We start from the raw sequence: 19,204 nt of genomic DNA, 5'->3' as shown, positions 1-19,204 counted from the left end.
CTCATGGCTAGATTGTAAAAGGCAATATGGCGTCCCCTTAGAGAGCTATCTCTAGAGGTCCATCCTTGAAACCCAGTCGCCATGTTTTGAAGAAGCCCAAGTTATGTGGAGAGGCCATGTGCGGCCCAGCTAAGGTCTCAGCCCACTGCCAGCATCATCCATCAGGTGTGAGAAGAACAAACCTTCAGAAGCTCCCAGCCCCCAGCCTTCCAGCTCACCTCCCCACCCTCAACATCATGGAACAGAGAGAATCCCTCCCTACTTTTCTGTCTCCAAATTCCTGAGCATAATAGTTGTTTCGTGCCACTAAGTTTTGGGGCAGTTTATTAATGCAGCCACAGTAACTGGCCATCGCTCGTCTGTCAGTCTGTCATACGGTGGTGGCTTGGGTGTTGCTGTGACACTGGAAGTGATGCCACTGGCATTTCAAATACCAGCAGGGTCACTCATGGTTGACAGGTTTCAGTGGAACTTCCAGACTAAGACTAGGAAGAAAGGCCTGGTGATATACTTCTGAAGATTAGCCATTGAGAACCCTATGGGTCACAACAGAATATTGTCTGATATAGTTCTGGAAGCTGAGCCCCCTAGGTTGGAAGGCACTCAAAATACATAGTGGCCTCAACAACGATGTTGAAGATGGTGCAGAACCAGGGCCATCTTGCTCGTGGGGTTACCATGAGTCAGAGCCGGCTTGACTGCAACCACCAACAACACAGTAGTGGGAATGGCAGGGTTGGGGGGCTGAGAGTGACAGGAGGAGGGGCAACTAGCTGGGACACAGAGTCAGGGAAAGTGGATTTAGAGTAAAGATGGGAAGGAGGGGAGGCGTCAGCCATGTGGATACTGATGAAGGACCGGTCTAGGAGGAGGGAACAGCAAGTGCGAAGGCTGGGGCGGGGGTGTGTGTGTGCATCCGGAGAAGCAATTGGGGTTTGTGTTGTTAGTGGTCCTGGCAGAGTGGCAGAAGAAAGGTGGGGCGGGGGGTGGTGCAGTGCACACCCTCTGGGGCCTTGGGGGCCACTCTGAGCACCAAGCCTTTTACTCTGTGTTGCAGGGACCAGATGCAAGCTGGGTTTTAACAGGACCCTCAGGCTGCCTGTGGAAAATGCACAGGGACAGGAAGGGGGGCATCAGGATGAATGAAACCCTGGGAATGCCCGACTGCCCACACGAGGGGGTGGTTTAAATCCCTTGCAGCACACCCAGAGGCGGTTGCCACGGGCAGGGCTGGCGGCACAGGGCCTGGCACACAGGAGGCCCTCAGCAAAGACAGAACTTCCTAGGCATTAAAATCAGGTTTTAGCAGACCAGCACTATGGGGAACTGTTCACGGTCCAGGTGTGTGAAGAGAGGCAGTTACAGCACAGCTACACAGCACTGTCTTGGCCGACTCCGTCTCCCTCCTTCCCTCCTCTGAAGGCTTGAGGGCAAAGGCCCCAGAAGCACACAGTGGCCACCCTAGGAGGAGAGGTGGGCTATGGGACCCACCGATGACCGCCTAGTGCTTTAGCTGGGGGCACGGTGCACAGCTCCCAGCTCTCCTAGGGTCCGTCGTGAGCCTGCAGTGCCCATGACAGCTGCATCACACAGCCCTTCCGAGCGTCCTCCCATCCCCCTGGCCTTGGGCAGCCGCCACATCCCATGGCTGCTGGTTCCCCTAGTGGGCAGAGCACAGGTGGGGGTTCCCAGCCCTTTGAGATGGCAGCAGAGTTTTGGGCGAGGTGAAGGTGGGCTCTGCAGTCACTGGCCTGGGTTCAAATCCTGCCTCTGCCGCACACTGACCGTGGTCTCAGCTGGCTGTCCCTCTCTGAGCCTCGGTGTGCTCTTCTGTAAAATGGAGATGACGTGGCTGCTGCTGACCTTGGTGGGTTGTGAGGGCTGGCTTGGTACCAGCCTCGGTGGGTGCCATGGTGGCGTTGGCAGTGATGATTTCATTAATTTCCCTCTACCACCTCCGAGCTCCCAGCTGCCTCTCTGTGAAACCCTCCATTGAGCCTGTTTGTATGAAGTCTGAGCTGCTCAGAATGGCATTTGAGACCCTGGCCACCTGGCCCAGGCCTCCCTCTGCAGCCCCTCCCTTCCACAGGCCCCTGGACACACACACAGTGTCCCCCCGGCCCCCAACAGTCCCCTGCTGTCGTGCGCTCACTCTGAGCCAGGCATTGTGCCAAACCCTTGCCCTTCCGTCATCCTCATGGCAGCCTTGGGAGGTGGCCTGGGCTTCAGATGGGGAAGTCAGACATTCAAAGCCCAGCAGTATGTCAGGTGCAGGCTGCAGAATTCCCAGCTGACGGGCTGGGAATGAGACTGAAGGCCTGGGCAGGGGAGGCTGTGGCTGCCCAAAGACGTTCACAAACGTGAAAACACTGAGCAGGCCAGGCTACGCACATGGTGGGCAGTGCGGCCTAAGGGCTGCCAGTTTGAGACTCTGATGGCGGAGAAAGGACTTGGGAGCCCGGATATCTACCCCAGGCCCCCGCGGTCAGTCGCTGGCCGTAGCTCAGGCTGTGTCTCTCAGGCTGACGGGCCCTCCCTCGCTGAACGCCGTCCCACTGGTCCTCTAGGGTCCGGCTGGGATGCAGCCTCGCTTTACGCTTGCGTCTGGCCTACATCTGTCTGCCCCACGCCAGAGGCAGAGCCTGGGCCCCCAGAACCTGACCCAGAGCGGCGACTGTGGGTCACGTGGTTGTTGTTGGTTGCCGTAGGGTGGATTCCGACTCGCGGTGACTCTGTGCGTTGGCAGAACAGAACTGCTCCGTAGGGGTTTTCCTGGTGGCACAGTGATTAAGTATTATGGCTGCTAATCAAAAGGTCGACAGCCCAGCTCCACCAGGTGCTCCTTGGAAACTCAATGGGGCAGCTCTACTCTGCCCTATAGGGTTGCCTTCAGTTGGAACCAACTCCGTGGCAATGGGTTTGGTTTGGTTTGGGTTTTTCTTATAGGGGTTTTCAAGGCCGTGACCTCTTGGAAGCAGATCTCCAGATCTTACTCCTGAGGTGTCTCTGGGTGTATTTGAACCACCAGACTTTTGTTTAGTAGTTGAACGCTTGAAGCTCTGTGGTGGCTATGGGACAGAGTGGGATGACCCATGTGGGCAGGGCCGTGTGTTTGCTCACCATCGTGCTCCAGTGCCCGGCAGGGCCCAGCACACAGCAGGGCCTGAACTATTGCTGGGTGAGTGAAGTATGGGTGTGCTTGCACACTCCCTGGTCTACGGGCTCTCCTGACCCTTCCGGTGTCAGCTGAGATTCTGCCTCCTCCAGGCAGCCTTCCCTGATATGCGGCACCCCCCCCCCCCATGATGTAGCCATCTGTTGACTTGCCTCCTTGGCTAAATTTGGATGCCTTTGGAGGCAAGTCCTGATCTTTCTCACCACTCTGATGCATAAAATAACGCTTGGTATACAGTAGGCGCTCATGAAACAAGGCATGAATGACAGCGCAGAGTCTAGAGAAACCCCTGCCCAGAGGCTTTGAGCAGTGGCAGGAGCGGCCACCGGACAGAAACTAGGCTCCAGTGGGCAGAAGCGAGGCGCCCACCCTGTGTACTGGGCTGCCCCTTCCCCTGCCCCCTCCCCAGCCCACGAGGCCCCCTATTAAAGCCTTGTAGGGAAATTTAAAAGGCTGGCTGGCATCACCATCGCTGCCATTAAGTTAACGTTATGGGCCTTTTACAGGTGCGTTAAATAGCCGCAGTTATTAACGAGTATATTAAGCCAATTAAAAACAGCCCTCTGAGTGGGATTTAATGTTGCTACAGGGAGACAGGAGAGCAGATGGCCACGGCCGCCTCTTGGAAGCCATGAGGAGCGCAGAGGCAAGGTGGGGGGCGGGGGCTCCATTGTGGCAACCGCAGTGTGGTGAGCTGCTGGGGCCCTGACTGGACTCATGTCACATGGGCTTGACGCCCAGCTTTGCTACATGCTGCAGGTAACCTTGGGCAGCCACTTAATGTGAGCCTTAGTTTCTCATCTGTCAGAGGGCATGAAGGGCAGGCGCGTCGTGGAGTTGGTGAAGAGTCAGCGAAGACTCTGCACTGTAAGGCCCATAGTACTTGCTCTTCAAGTGGTGGGTGGAGGTGGTGATGGTGGTGGGGGAGGCAGGGGTGGGACACCAGCCCAGACTTCTGATTCCATGATCCAGGGTTCTCAGTGGACCCTAAGCATCTACTGTAGATATAAGTCAGTCCCTCCAGGGACTGCCCAGCCAAATGCAGGAGGCAGACTCTCCCCCAGCACCCACTAGCCAGTGAGGTGAGTCTGGAACTAGCCCCATTTGACAGATAAGAAAACTGAGGCTCAGGGAGGGCCAGTCACCTGCCCTAGGTCCCATGGCCAGCAAATGCAGGTTTGGAACTGGATTCTGCTGACTCCAGAGCTGTTGTCAGGTCCACTCTGAAGTCCCAGGCTCCTACTGATTGACTGGGTGCTCCCCTGTGAAGTTGTTCCCTCAGTGGGTCTTGGTTTTCCCAACTGTAAAAATGGAGCTAACTGTGGCTTTCCCATAGGAGGGGTGGGAGAACTAAAGGCATGCCTGGCACCCGCTAGGTGTTCAGTGGACATCATTATTGCTCACTCTGTTACAGACTCCTGTCCATCCCTTCCTCCCTTAATGCTCAGAAAGTCGCTGTGGGCATTATCTGTGTTGAAATGAGGGAGGGAGGGGCGTCTGGGCTTCCTGGGACAGATGGGGTCCTGAGTGTGGGGCCTGGCCAGCCCTGCCCCAGCCGTGGCCGCAGCCCACAGGGAGAAGCAGCCCACATCTGCATTCCCCTTCGCTGCGACACTCTGCCCTTGGAGGTGGCAGCCTCCTGAATGCTCAATTAATGTGACACTAATTAGCTGGTGGCACCAGAAGAATCCCTAATGAGACCGCCCAGAAGAGGGGGTGGGGGAAGGCAGCCAGGCCAGGGCAGGCACAGCTGTTCTCTGGCATGGAAGGGGCGTGGATGGTGGGGGAAGGCTGCTCAGCCCCTTCCTGGGCTGTCCCAGGGACCTTGCCCTGCCCCCACGACCTGGGTGGCAGCCTAAGGGGCTTTGGGGTCAGACCCAGTATCAATCAAGGTACCCCAGTTACCAGCTGGGTGACCTCAGGCAAGTGACTCCAGCTCCCTGCCTCTGTTTCCCCCAAGATGGGGGTGAGCTTGAGGGTTAAATTAGAGAATACAGCTCAAAGGGCTTGTGCGTAGTTGCTGTTAGGTGCTCTTGAGTCAGTTGCGGCTCATGGCAACCTTAACGTATTGCAGAACGAAACCTTGCCCACTTCTGTGCCATCGTCATGATTGCTAGGTATGTGTGAGCCCGTTGTTGTGGGCTCACAGAGTAAAAAACCAAAAAAACCAAACCTACTGCCACTGGTGGTTTTGAACCACCGGCCTTTTGGTTAGCAGCCAATCGCTTTAACCACTGCGCCACCAGGGCTCCTTGTGGGCTCACAGTAGGTGATCAGAAAAGGCTGGCCGCCTTCCTAACAGGTCTTTCTGGGCCAGATGAGGCAGTGAAGCATAGCGGGTAGTACTAGGCACTGCACAAAGGACCCTCTCTTATTCTCTGAACACGTGTGCATTCACACATATGCGTGCTCACACACATACATGCTTAGGGGCACACGTGTGGAGCTACATGTGCCCAGACACTCAGGGACACCCTGCACGCACAGATGGGCAGGTGCTCTTAGGCAGAGGCACACGTGTGTAGCCATACATGGCTCCCCCTCCCCTCCCCCAGCCCCCAAGACAGTCCCCTTCAGCCCGGGCTGGACCCCTGAGTAGCCAAATGGTCCCTGTAGGTGGGGCTGGGAGTACCTTACTCATTCCTTATCATACTCATTCCTTATCAGAACCTGCCTCAGTTTCTCTTGCCTGTGTTGCTCCCTCTAGGAGCTCACTCCTCTCTCTTCCATCCTGGCCCTTGGCTTTGTCTGTGTCTCCATCTCACGAGCTTGTTGCATTGCTGCCTGTCCGTCTGTCCTCACCGTGGCCCTCTTTGTCCTTTGAAAGTGCCATACCCTCTTTCTTGCTGTCTGTCTCTGTCCACATCCGTGTGGGTCTCATTCATCTATCTCCACCCTCTGCAACCTAATCTTTGCCTCCAGCCATCACTCTCTGAGCCCCCCACCACCCTGCCCCGTCACTGGCTCCCTGCCCATCCCCACACCTATTTTTCTGCAGCCTCATTCATGTCTCTCTCTCCTGGATACAGGTCCCCTCTAAGTGCCGCAGACCCTCTGTGTGGCTTGTCTTGTCGTATGTGGTGCATTTTGTTGAGCCAGTTTTTTTTTTTTAATTGTAAAAACATATAACACAACATTTGCCGATTCAGCAGTTTTCAGGTGTACATTTTAGTGCTATCAATGGCATTAATAACGTTGTACAAGTATCGCCCATAATTGCGGCCAGATTTCCCATCACCCTAAACAGAAATTCACTGCTTCCTAAATAGTGGCTCCCCATTCCCCCATAACCACTAAGAAACTTTGTTCTGTTTATATTTGCCTACTGTTATGATTTCATATATGTGAGGCCATATAGTATTTGTCCCTTTGTGATTGACCTATTTCACTCAGCATAATTTTTTCAAGGTTCATCTTGTTGTGGTGTGTATCAGGACTTCATCTCTCTTCGTGGCTGAGTAATATTCCATCGTATGTACGTACCACGTTTTGTTTATCCATTCATCTGTTGATAGACATTTAGGTTGTTTACACCTTTTGGCTCTTGTGAATAGGGCTGCAGTGAACACTGGTGGACAGGTTTCTGTTTGTGTTGCTGCTTTCAACTCTCTTGGGTACATACCTAGGAGTGGAATTCCTGGGTCACTTAATAGCACTATGACTTTTTGAGGAATTGTCAAACTTTTCCACAGTAGCTGTAACATTTTCCATTCTCACCAGCAATGTGTAAGGGTTCCAGCTTCTCCACACCCTCGCCAATTTTTGTTGTTTTCCATTTTTTAAATCTTAGCCATCCTAGTGGGAGTGAAGTGGTAGGTCATTGTGGTTCTGATTTGTGTCTCTCTAATAGCTAATGGGAAACCCTGGTGGCGTAGTGGTTTAGTGCTACGGCTGCTAACTAAAGGGTCAGCAGTTCAAATCTGCCAGATGCTCCTTGGAAACGCCACACAGTCATTCTACCCTGTCCTATAGGGTCACTATGAGTCAGAATTGATGGCCGTGGGTTTTTTTTTTTTAATAGCTAATGATGCTGAGCATCTTTTTATGTGCTTTTTAGCCATTAGTATGTCTTCTTTAGTGCATGTCTGTTCAAGTCCTTTGCCCAGTTCTTGAATGGTTTGCTTATCTTTTTGTTGTTAAGTTGTAGGAGTTCTTTGTATATTCTGTATATTAAATCCTTATCCCATATATGGTTCCCAAAAGTATTCTCCCGTTCTGTGGGCTGTCTCTTTACTTTGTTGTGAAAGTCTTTTGGCGAACAAAAATTCTTAATTTTTATTAAGTCCAAAATATCTGGTCTTTTGTTGTTAGTGGTTCTGGTGTCAAATCTAAGAATCCACTGTTAAAAAGAGGTCCCAGAGCCATACTCCTGTGTTTTCTTCTAGGAATTTTATGGTTATATTTCTTTCGTCTAGGTCCTTGATCCATTTTCAGTTAATTTCCGGGTACAGTATGAGATATGAGTCCAGCTTGATCCAGCATGTGGAGACCCAGTTGTCTCTACACCATTAACTAAACAGACTCTTTTTTCCACACTGAATGGACTTAGCGCCCGTGTTAAAACCAGTTGACCATAGATGTATGGGTTTATTTCTGGACTCTCAATTCTATTCCATCCGTCTATGTGTCTATTAGTGTACCAGCACCAGACTGTTTTGATCACTGTAGCTATGTAGTATGTTTTGAAATCAGGAAGTGAGTCCTCCTTTGTTCTTGCTCAAAATTGCTTGGTGAGCTACAGTTTAAATTAAAAAAAAAAATTGTGGTGAACTCTTCAGACAAAGATTAGACTGGACTATCAAACATAAAGCAGTACTTGTGAAGAGTGTGCTTCTTAGTTCAAGCAGATACACAAGACCAAATGGGTGGCTCCTGTCCGAAGGCAGGATGAGAAGGCAGGAAAGGACAGGAGCCGACTGAATGGACACAGGAAGCCCAGGGTGGAAAGGGGGAAGGTGCTGTCACATTATAGGGATTGCAACTAATGTCACATAACAATATGTATATACGTTTTGGTATGAGAAATTAACTGGAGCTGTAAACTTCCGCCTAAAGCACAATAATAAAAATTGTGGTGAAAATATACATAACGAAACATGCCACCTCAACAGTTTCTACACGTACAATTCAGTGACTTTGATTGCATTCTTCAAGTTGTGAAACCATTCTGTCTTATTCCAAACCATCCGACCACCGTTAACGTAAACTCGCCGTCCCTAAGCAAAAACTCCACCTTTCCCCTCCCTTCCTTTTATATATTTGCTTATTTCATGTGAGATCATACAGTATTTGTCCTTTTGCCAATGGCTTATTTCGCTCAGCATGTTTTCAGGGTTCATCCATGTTGTGGCATGCATCAAGACTTCATTCTTTACGCTGAGCAGTATTCCATTGTGTGAATATATCCATTCATCTCTTGATGGACATTTGGGTTGTTTCCACCTCTTGGCTGTTGTGAAAAGTGCTGCAGTGAACACCGGTGTACAGGTTTCTGTTTGTATTCCTGCCTTCAGTTCTGGGTATATTCCTGGCATTGGGATTGCCGGGTCATATGGTGGTTCTAGGAACTCTGGGGGCACAGTGGTTAAGAGTTTGGCTGCTAACCAAAAGGTCAGTAGTTCAAATCCACCAGCCGCTCCTTAGAAACTCTATGGGGCAGTTCTACTCTGTCCTATAGGGTTGCTATGAGTCAGTATTGATGGCATTGGGTTTGGTTCGGTTATTAACGGCTAAATAATCTTTTCACGTGCTTGTTGGCTATTTGAATATTCTCCTTGGTGAACTGTCCAAGTCCTTTGCCCATTTTTTGATTGGGTTATTTGACTTTTCGTTGTTGTACAAGTTTTTAAAATATATTTTAGATTAGACCCTCATCAGATATATGGTTCCCCCAAATTTTCTCCCAATCTGTGGATTGTCTTTTTAATTTTTTGCTAATGTCTTTGATGAACTTTGGTTTTAACTTTTATGTGGTACCATTTATCTATTTTGACTTTTGCTGCTTGCGCTTGTTGTCGTCAAACCTGATGGCATGGATTGAACTGTGTCCCCCCAAAATATCTGGCAACTTGGCTAGGCCATGATTCCCAGTATTGTGTGATTGTCTACCATTTTGTCTTCTGATGTAACTTCCCCATGTGTTGTAAATTCAATCACTATGATGTTAATGAGATGGACTAGTGGCAGTTATACTGATGAGATCTACAAGATTAGATAGTGTCTTAAGCCAATTTTTTTTGAGATATAAAAGAGAGAAGCAAGCAGGGAGACAGGGGGACCCCATACTGCCAAGAAAGCAACACCAGGAACACAGCATGTCGTTTGGACCTGAGGTCCCTGTGCATGAGAGGCTCTGACCAGGGGAAGACTGATGACAAGGACCTTTCTCCAGAGCTGACAGAGAAAGAAAACTTTCACCTGGAGCTGATGTCCTGAATTTGAACTTGTAGCCTACTAGACTGTAAGAGAATACGTTTCTCTTTGTTAAAGCCATCCATTGTAGTATTTCTGTTACAGCAGCACTAGATGACTGAGACACCTGATAATCCACTGTTAAAAAACTAGGCCTACAGCCACACTCCTATAATTTCTTCTAAGAATTCTATAGTTTTTGTTTCCACATTTAGGTCCTTGATCCATTTTGAACTGGTTTTTGTGTATGGTATGAGGCATGGATCCTGTTTCATTCTTTTGCATGTGGAAATTCAATTTTCCCAGCACCATTTACTGAAGAGACTCTTCCCCCATTGAATGGTCTTAGCACCTTGTCAAAAATCAGTTGATCGTAGATGTATGAATTTATTTCTGGACTGACAATTCTATTCCATTGGTCTATATGTCTAATACTGTACCAGTTCCAGGCTGTTTTAATTACTGTAGCTTTGTAGTGTGTTTTGAAACCAGAAGTGTGAGTCCTACTTTTATTCTTCTTCAGATTTGGTTTAGCTATCAGGGTCCCCTGCCCTTCTATATAAAATTGAGGATTGGCTTTTCTATTTCTGCAAAGAAGGCTGTTGGAATTTTGATGGTGATTGCATTGAATTTATAGATTGCTTTAGGTAGTACTGACAACTATATTAAGTCTTCAATCCATGAACATGGGATATCCTCCCATTTATTTAGGTCTTCTTTAATTTCTTTTTAGTAAGATCAGGAACGAGATAAAGATGCCTGATCTTGCCACTTCTGTTCAACATGTACCAAAGGTTCTAGCCAGGGCAATTAGACAAGAAAAAAAAAAAATCATACTGGAAAGGAAGAAGTATCTTTTAATCTTTTCCATAGAAAATCCTAAGAAAGCCACTAAAAAAACTATTACAATTATTACATGTTCATGGATCAAAAGACTTAATAGTAAGTCTTTAATGCTGAGCTACAGATTCAACACAATCTATCATTAAAATTCCAGATGGCTTCTTTGCAAAAATTGACTGATTCTGAAATTCATGGACCCAGCCAATATAATCTTAAAAAAGGACAGAGTTGGAAGGCTTGCACTTTCCAATTATAAAACTTAGCTGTAGTACTGGCCTGAGGATAGACATAGAAATCAATGAGATAGAACTGAGAATCCAGAAATAAGCCCATGCATCTATGCCCAACTGATTTTTGACAAGGGTGTTGTCTTAATTATCTAGTGCTGCTATAACAGAATTACCACAAATGGCCAGTAAGCACATGGAAAGATGTTCAGTATCATTAGTCATTAGGGAAAATGCAAATCAAGACTATATGCAATACCACTTTATACCCACTAAATCCATTATCATCAAGTCGATTCCGGCTCATAGTGACCCCATGAGTAAAACTGCTCCATAGGGTTTTCTCGGCTGTAATCTTTATGGAATGGATTGGCAGGCCTTTCTTCCTCAATACAGCCTTTGGGTTAATAGCTGAGTGCAAACCACTTTCGCCACCCAAGGGCCACTAGGATAAAGAACAAAACAACCCGTTGCCATCCAGTCAATTATGACTCATAGTGACCCTATAGGGCAGGGTAGAACTGCCCCACAGGGTTTCCAAGGAGTGCCTGGTTGATTTGAACTGGTGACTTTTTGGTTAGCAGCCAAACTCTTAACCACCACACCACCAAGCTTTCCAAGCCATAATCAAATAGATAATAACAAATGGTGGCAAGTATGTGGAGAAATTAGAACCCTCATCCCCTGCTAGTGGGAATGGAAAATGGTGCAGCCTCTTTGGAAAAGCTTGGCAGTTCCTCAAGAAGTTAAACATGAAGTTACCATGATCCAGTCATTATTCCCCTATATATATAACCAAGAGAAATTAAAACATGTCCACAAAAAAACTTGTATACAAATATTCATAGCAGTATTATTCACAGTGGTCAAAAAAGTAGAACTGACCACTTTTGAATGAGCCACTGACAAATGATTAAAACATGCTATTTCTATACAATGGATTATTATTCAGCAATATAAAGGGATGAAGTACTGATATATGCTACAGCATGCATGAACCTTGAAAATACTAGGAAGAAAAATATTATGCTAAGTGAAAGAAACAAGTCACAAAAGACCACATACTGTATGTACAATTCCATTTATATGAAATGTCCAGAACAGGCAAATCTACAGGGGCAGAAAGTAGATCAGTGGTTGTTTAGGGTTGGTGGGGACGGGGAATTGGGGAGGTGATGGCTAAAGAGTACAGGCTTTCCCTGTAAACAGCCATCTAGAATACTCCACTGTTCTCACCCCTTTGGGAGCAAGGGAGAATGAAGAAAATCAAAGACATGGAAAGGTCAGTCCAAAGGACTAATGGACCACAACTACCACAGCCTCCACCAAACTGAGTCCAGAACAACTAGGTGATGCCTGGCTATCACCACCAACTGCTCTGACAGGGATCACAATAGAGGGTCCCGGACAGTGCTGGAGAAAAATATAAAACAAAATTCTTACACACAAAAAAAGACCAGACTTATTGGTCTGACACAAACTAGAGAAACCCCAAGAGTATGGCCCCCGGACACCTTTTTAGTTCAGTAATAAAGTTACTCCTGTGGTTTACCCTTCAGCCAAAGATTAGACAGGCCCATAAAATAAAACGAGACTAAAGGGGCACACCAGCCCAGGGGCAAGGACTAGAAGGCAAAAGGAGACAGGAGAGCTGGTAATAGGGAACCGAAGGTTGAGAAGGGAGAGTGTTGACATGTGGAGTTGGCAACCAATGTCACAAAACAATATGTGTACTAACTGTTTAATGAGAAGCTAGTTTGTTCTGTAAACGTTCATCTAGCCAAAACCAAACCAAACCTAGTGCTGTCGAGTCAATTCCGACTCATAGCGATCCTATAGGACAGAGTAGAACTGTGCCATAGAGTTTTCAAGGAGCGCCTGGAGGATTCGAACTGCCGACCCTTTGGTTAGCAGCCGCAGCACTTATCTACTACGCCACCAGGGTTTCAAAAAAAAAAAAAAAAAATTACAGCCAAAAAAGTACAGGCTTCCTTTTGGGGGTGATGAAATGATCCTAAAATTGACTGTGATGATTGTACAACTCTGTGAATATACTAAAACCATTGAATTATACACTTGAAATGGGTGAATTCTATGGCATGTGAATTATGCCTCAATAAAGCTGTTACCAGGGGGCAGTGGTGGTTCCGTGGTAGAATTCTCGCCTTCCATACAGGAGACCCAAGTTTGCTTCGTGGCCAAGGCCTGTGTGTTGCTATGATGCTGAACAGGTTTCAGCGGAACTTCCAGACTAAGATGGACAAGGAAGAAAGGCCTGGTGATCTGCTTCTGAAAATCAGCCAGTGAAAACCATCTGGATCACAACAGTCCGATCCACAACTGATCATGGGGATGGCACAGGACCGGGCAGCATTTCACTCCACTGTACATGGAGTCACCGTGATTCGGTGGTGGACTGGTGGCAGCTAATAACACCAGCAAAAGCTACCATGAAATATATGATCTTACACCCCCCATCTTGCTGAACTCTTATCCTAATAATTTGCTGTGCATCCTCTTGGGTTTCCCATGCAGTTTTATTCCTTTCCAGTCCTTATACTTTTAATTTTCCCATCTCACTATGCTAGCTACACCCTCTGTACAGTGTGGAAAAGAAGCAGTAATTTGGATCTTTGTCTTCCTCTGATTTTTGCAACCATTGGGCTTCTTTGTTGTGGATTGTGATTGGATGGTCTGTAATAGATTAAGGAAGTTGCCTCAGTTCCTGGTTTGCTAAGAGCTTATTTTTGGTCTTTAAATCGTTAAAGGGGGCTAAACCTGTCTGGCCCTCTCCCCACCACTTTATCTAGGAGCCTGCCTCTGTCCTCTCCCCGGGGACCCGGGGACCGGCAGCAGGGGAGGCAGCTGACCTTCCCTCCTGCAGGCTGCGGTGAACAACAGCTGTATAATTGAATCTGCTCCACGGCCTGAGATTTGTTTTGAATTGTATTGGAATTTTCAGTTGCTTTGTTTCTTCTGTATTTTATTAGTGTCAGCCGAGGTGGCACCTGCAGGAGTGCTCTCAGGGGCTGCCGGCTGTCTGTCTGTGGCTTGCTGGGCAGTGGCTCCAGGCTTTCAGGGTCTGGGGTCCTGCTGGGTGGGGGCGGGGAGAAGAGCTGACCCTGATCTTCCGGGGTAGGTGATAGGCCGAGCCCTTGAAAGGTGCAGCTCAGCAAAATGAGAGAGACAGGCAGGGAGCCTCTGGTGTCCTTGGGTGTGGCGGCAGGTGGAGTGTTTGAGTCAGCTGGCAGGCCCTGAGGGGTTCTCTCCTTGCCTTATCTCCATGTCACAGGGGAGGAAACTGAGGCCCCAAGAGGGGCGGTCACTTACTTGCCCAAGACCACACACACACCCACACCCACTCAGGGCACAGCCAGGGTTTCCCCCCCAGATCCACTTTAGCCCCAAAGCCGGCACCCTGGGGGCTCATAGGGGGAAAGCAGGCTCACTTACAAAGGGTCCTGCAGGGTGGCAGGCCCCCACGGCGCCTCTCTGGGGCTCTCTGCAGGCCTGTATTTTTAGCAGCGCGTGACTCAAAGTTTGTATATCAACACCATGCTGAGAAAGTCAAATATTTATTAGGGAGGAAGGTCCTGAGCAGCTGAGATAAACAGGCTTCTGTCCCAGGGTGGGCAGGTCCTGTGTGGGATTCGGGGCTCTGGCCAGATGAGAACAGCCTGAGATCTGAGGTGGGGAGGGGGTGGACTCCCTCCCCTAGTTCTTTCTCCTTTTGTTGCCTGGAACAGGCTAGCCAGACTCCTGGACACACGGCTGGCCGTACCCTACCTGCTGTACCAGGCCTGCCCCTGGGTCCCAGAGAGGTGACCTGCAGCCAGTTCTCAGTACAGCCCTATGACAGACGTCAGGCTACCCTGAACCCGTTTTACAGCTGATGACACTGAGGTCAGAAAAAGGAGGGAGGGGTCTCACTGTCATCACAAAGGACCAGAGCTGGATGGCTTCTTTGGTCCATCTGATCTGACCCCTTGCTTTGCAGGAAGAGGACACAGGACCCGAAACGCCACACTGCACGTGGCCTAAGCAGGACCTCTCCCCCTTCATGAGAAGTGCAGTGTGGCCCAAGGTCTGGTCATGTATCTCACGGCCAGCCCTTCCTGTCTTGGTCCTGCCTTGGGGCATGGAGACAAGAGGAGAGACTGAGGGCCTGGTCACCCAGAAGTTGTGCCCAGGAGGAAAGGGCAGGGGCCCCCCGGCTGGTGTCCAGGCATTGACTGGCGGCAGGATGCCCAATTCAATTTGCTTATCTCCCTTCCTGCCTCCCTCTTTCCTGAGCTCTTCAATTACAGGCAGAGTCAGTGTCTTTTCCAATAAGTGCCGGGATGTCAAAAGATGTGAGTGGGCAGAGGACGCAGGACGTCCTTGGTGGCCCTCTGTACTCTCAGGGCAGAGAGCCTAGTTCCAGCCCTGGAGCAGAAGGAAGGGCCAGCCCAGGTCGTTGGGCCTAGTCCCTGCCAGCTGGCAGCAGGGGCAAAGCAGGGGTCCCTGGCACCTGGACAAGAGCAATCAAAGGTTAAAATGCACAGACCCTCCAAGCCAGGAAGAATTTCTTTAGCGGGCACACGTGCACAAAGATGTTCTTTACAGTAGTGAGAGACTAGAAACAACCCAGATGTCCATCAACAACCGGGTAGTTAAACACGTTATTTCTTTTTTTTTCATTTAGTTTCAAGGCTGTGACTTTTCAGGAGTAGATCCTCAGGCCTTCCAAGGTGCCTCTGGGAAGATTCAAACTGCCAACTGAAGGTTAGTAGCCGAGTACTTAACTGCACCACCCAGGGACTCCACGTTATCATTCTTTACCCGTGCAACAGAATACAAGGCATTCTTTCTGTTGAATGGGGAATAAGCGCCAAGATACATTGGTGAGAAAAGGAGAAAAGTCAAGGTGCTGAGAAAGAAGAGTGTAAGGAGGAGAATGTTTACGTAAAAGGTATTTACCGCCCCACACAGATGCCTGGACTTTTTAGGAGGGTGTTTAAGAGAACTGCTAACACTGATTTCCTCTGGGAAGGGGGATCATTTTTCACCGTAAACTCTTAGACCTTCTGAACTGTACGCCACAGTCTATTCAGTAAAGTTGTTAATTTTAAGAAGGAGAATGAGATGTTCTCCTGGAGGTAACAAAGGTGTAAAGGGAGCTGTGTATGAAAAGGCCCTTCAAACCAAACAAAACCCGTTGTCGTCGAGTAGAACTGCTCCACATAGGGTTTTCCAGGCTGTGATCTTTACAGAAGCAGCTCACCAGGCCTTGCTTTGGCAGTGCCGCTGAGTGGGTTCGAACCACCGACCTTTAGGTTAACAGCAGCATACGAACCATTTGCGCCATGCAGAGGCCTCCCAAGGGCCTTCCAAATTATCTGCCATTGTTCTGTTTTTGATGGGGCAAATATTTCTCTTAAGTCCTCTATCTCTGAAAGAAAATCAACAGAAGACCTTCAGTTTTGGGGACTTTGATATAGCATCTTAGGTCCCCCTTCTCTTCCTAGAAATAATCTGAAAGGAACATGCAACGAAAACACAAATTCCATTTTTGGCTAAACTAGGAGGTAGATAAGCTAACCCCCTAAACAAAACATGGAGAGAGAAGCTGCCAAAAGCAGCTGAGATGGAACAGGGCTGTGGGAGAAAGCAGAGAGAAGGTGCCATCGCTTCAGAAAGAGCCAGCAGCGAATACTTCCCAAAGGTGAGGGGCACACCCTGGAGTATAAAACCCAAACCCCTTATTTGCAGCAGTGGAACTGGGGCTTCCCTCCACCCAACTTCGTTCCAAAGAGCAAAGGAAGTAGGGCTAGATCAGAAATCACCCAGATAAGCCATATTTGTAGGTGCTGGGAAGGAACTCTGGTGGTGCAGTGGTTAAGCACTCAGCGCTGCTAACCAAAAGGTCGATGGTTCAAACCCACCAGCTGCTCTGTGGGGGAAAGATGGGGCCATCTGCTTCCATAAAGACTTATAGCCTTGGAAACTATGGGAAAGCTCTCCTCTGTCCTATACAGTTGCCATGAGTCAGAATCAACTCGACGGCAATGGGATTTATGTCTGGAAGTCCCTAGGTGGTGCCAGCAGTTAATGCACTTAGCTGCTAACCGAAAGGCTGGAAGTTTGAGTCCACCCAAAGATAACTCAGAAGAAAGGCTTGGTGATATAAGGCTTGGTGATATACTTCTGAAAAACCAGCCGCTGAAAACTGTATGGAGCACAGTTCTATTCTGATGTGTACGGGGTCGCCATGAGTCAGAGTCGACTCGATACTGGTACTAATTTATATCTGAGACAACTGGAGAGAAATAAAGAATAAATGACTGCAAAACACGAAACTCTGGGTCATATGAAAAATTCCATTTAGCCCAGGACATGGCCCTGGCCTTTTTCCCCAGCCTGAACAGCCTGCAAAAAGCTAGGCTGAGAAAACTCCACCTCCTTCAAAGGTGGTGTTTGTCTTTGGGTGCCTCAAGTCGTTTTTGACTCATGATGAAGGAATCAAAATTGAACCAGCGTAGAATGTGATAAAAAAAATATGTAAGAAAAATGAAGGAAGGGCAAAGCGTACGTAAATGGTAGGCAAAAAACACTTCCCACCCGAAAAATGTAACCACAGAAGAGAGGAAAATTAATGGCTAAACATTTCATCATGAAGGAAAAAACGTAATAATCGACTATTCCTGCAGAGCAAAAAACAAAAGGCAGATACACAAGGGTAGAAGAAAGGAACTTTCTGCTAAAGTAGGGGAAATGGAATGAGCAACGAGGAAAACAAGGTGCTGAGAATGTAGGCAGAAGTTAGAAGAGCGAGCCAAATGAAAAGCAAACAGGGAATCAGAAAAGATTAATCAGAAAAAAGGTGTCTAGGGAAAGAACAGGTAAAAGAGATCCAATACTACTGAGTGGATCCCCACGGAACAAAGCGGAAATGGTACAGGCCTTGACCCTGCAGGTTGAGAGGGCCCAGGACTGTGTTCCCAGGAAAAATACTCTGAATGGTCAACCCCAAGACACATCCTAGTCAAGTAACTGGACAGGAAAGAGAGGGAAAGATCAAAGTCACACGTAAGGGAAGAAAATCAGACCTGCTTCATTCAGCTTCTCCATGGCAACATTCAATATTCGAAGAGAGAAGAACAAAGCCTACAAAATCCTCAAGGAAACAAAGTGACCCAGGACTTTTGTACTCATTCAAGTTGAAGGGCAACAGATAAGGCTGTTCCAGACGTCCGGGAACTCCAGGAGTACTGTTTCCATGAGAAGTTTTTTTTTCAATTGTGCTTTTGGGGAAAGTTTATAGCTCAAGTTGATTTCTCATATAAAAATTTATACACACATTATTACATGACCCTAGATGCAGTCCCCACAATGTGACAGCATGCTTCCCCTTTCCACCCAGGATACCCTGTGTCCATTCAGCCAGCTCCTATCCCTTTCTGCCCTCCCATTCTGCCCTCCGGACGGGAGCTGCCCATTTAGTCTCCTGTACCTGCCTGAACTACCTGCCTGAACTAAGAGCCACACTCCTCATGAATATTATCTTTTGTTTTAGAGTTCAGTCTCACCTTTGTCTGAAGAGTTGACTTCGGGAGTGGTCACAGTTCTGGGTTAACAAAGAGTCCTGGGGCCATGTCCTCTGGGGTTCCTTTAGTCTCAGACCATTAAGTTCTGGTCTTTTTATGTGACTTTGAGTTCTGCACCCCACTTTTCTCCTGCTCTGTCAGGGAGTCTCTGTTGTGTTCCCTGTCAGGGTGGTCATTGGTGGTAGCCGGGCACCATCTAGTTCTTCTGGTCTCAGGCTGATGGAATCTCCAGCTTATGTGGCCTTTTTGCCCACGAGACCTTCTTGAGCAATATGCTAGAGGGCGAACTTTGGGTGATGGGCGGAACTGTGGTGTAAGCACTGACTGCTTTCTAGGGAAGGAAGCAAATGTGGAGATGGTACTGACGTAACCAAATGCTAATATTACACAAGCCCTGAGCACACTGTAATGGTAAAGCTAAAAACCATTACCATTACTGTACTCTCAGAGCTTGTAACGGCACAGCTAAGAACGAGAGCACTGGCGGTTCAGTGGCGGAATTCCCGCCTTCCATGTGGGAGACCTGGGTTTGATTCCCAGCCAGTGTGCACGGCCACCACCGGTCTGTCAGTGGAGGCTTACGTGTTGCTATGATGCTGAACAGGTTTCAGTGGACCTTCCAGGCTAAGACGAACCAGAAGGAAACTCCTGGCGAGATCTACTTCCAAAAATCAGCCAAAGAAAATCCTATGGATCACGACAGTCCAATCCACTACTGATGGTGGAGATGATGCAGGACTGGGCAGCGTTTCGCCCCATTGTGTGTGGGGTCACCATGAGTTGGGAGCCAACTCCACAGCAGCTAACGACAAACCTAGCTAAGAACAGAAGGGAGGGGACAGAGGTACAAGTGTACTGATGTCCTCATCTTAAATAGTTGGGATCAAAAGATGTAATTTAAAGCTGATGTCAGGTAACAGAGCTATATTTAAAAGTACAAAATGAACACCAAGAGAACTGTA

At 48.2% G+C, this 19,204-nt stretch overlaps 1 protein-coding gene across 2 annotated transcripts in view; it reads right to left on the bottom strand.

The window, feature by feature from the left end:
* FAM222A (family with sequence similarity 222 member A) overlaps positions 1–19,204 on the bottom strand; it is a 72,150-nt gene that overhangs the window by 10,236 nt on the left and 42,710 nt on the right. The window contains exon 2 of one of the 2 annotated variants that reach the window (XM_049866086.1): positions 18,225–18,569. The exons of the other annotated variant lie outside the window; for it this stretch is intronic. The gene's annotated coding sequence lies outside the window, so the exon portion shown is untranslated. The remainder of the gene's footprint in view (positions 1–18,224; positions 18,570–19,204) is intronic. 2 annotated transcript variants of the gene reach the window in all.

The sequence above is a fragment of the Elephas maximus genome, chromosome 22, assembly GCF_024166365.1.
Source record: "Elephas maximus indicus isolate mEleMax1 chromosome 22, mEleMax1 primary haplotype, whole genome shotgun sequence".
Lineage (NCBI taxonomy): Eukaryota > Metazoa > Chordata > Mammalia > Proboscidea > Elephantidae > Elephas > Elephas maximus.
The sequence above is the reverse complement of the archived record's forward strand: the minus strand, read 5'-3'. Positions and strand labels throughout refer to the sequence as shown.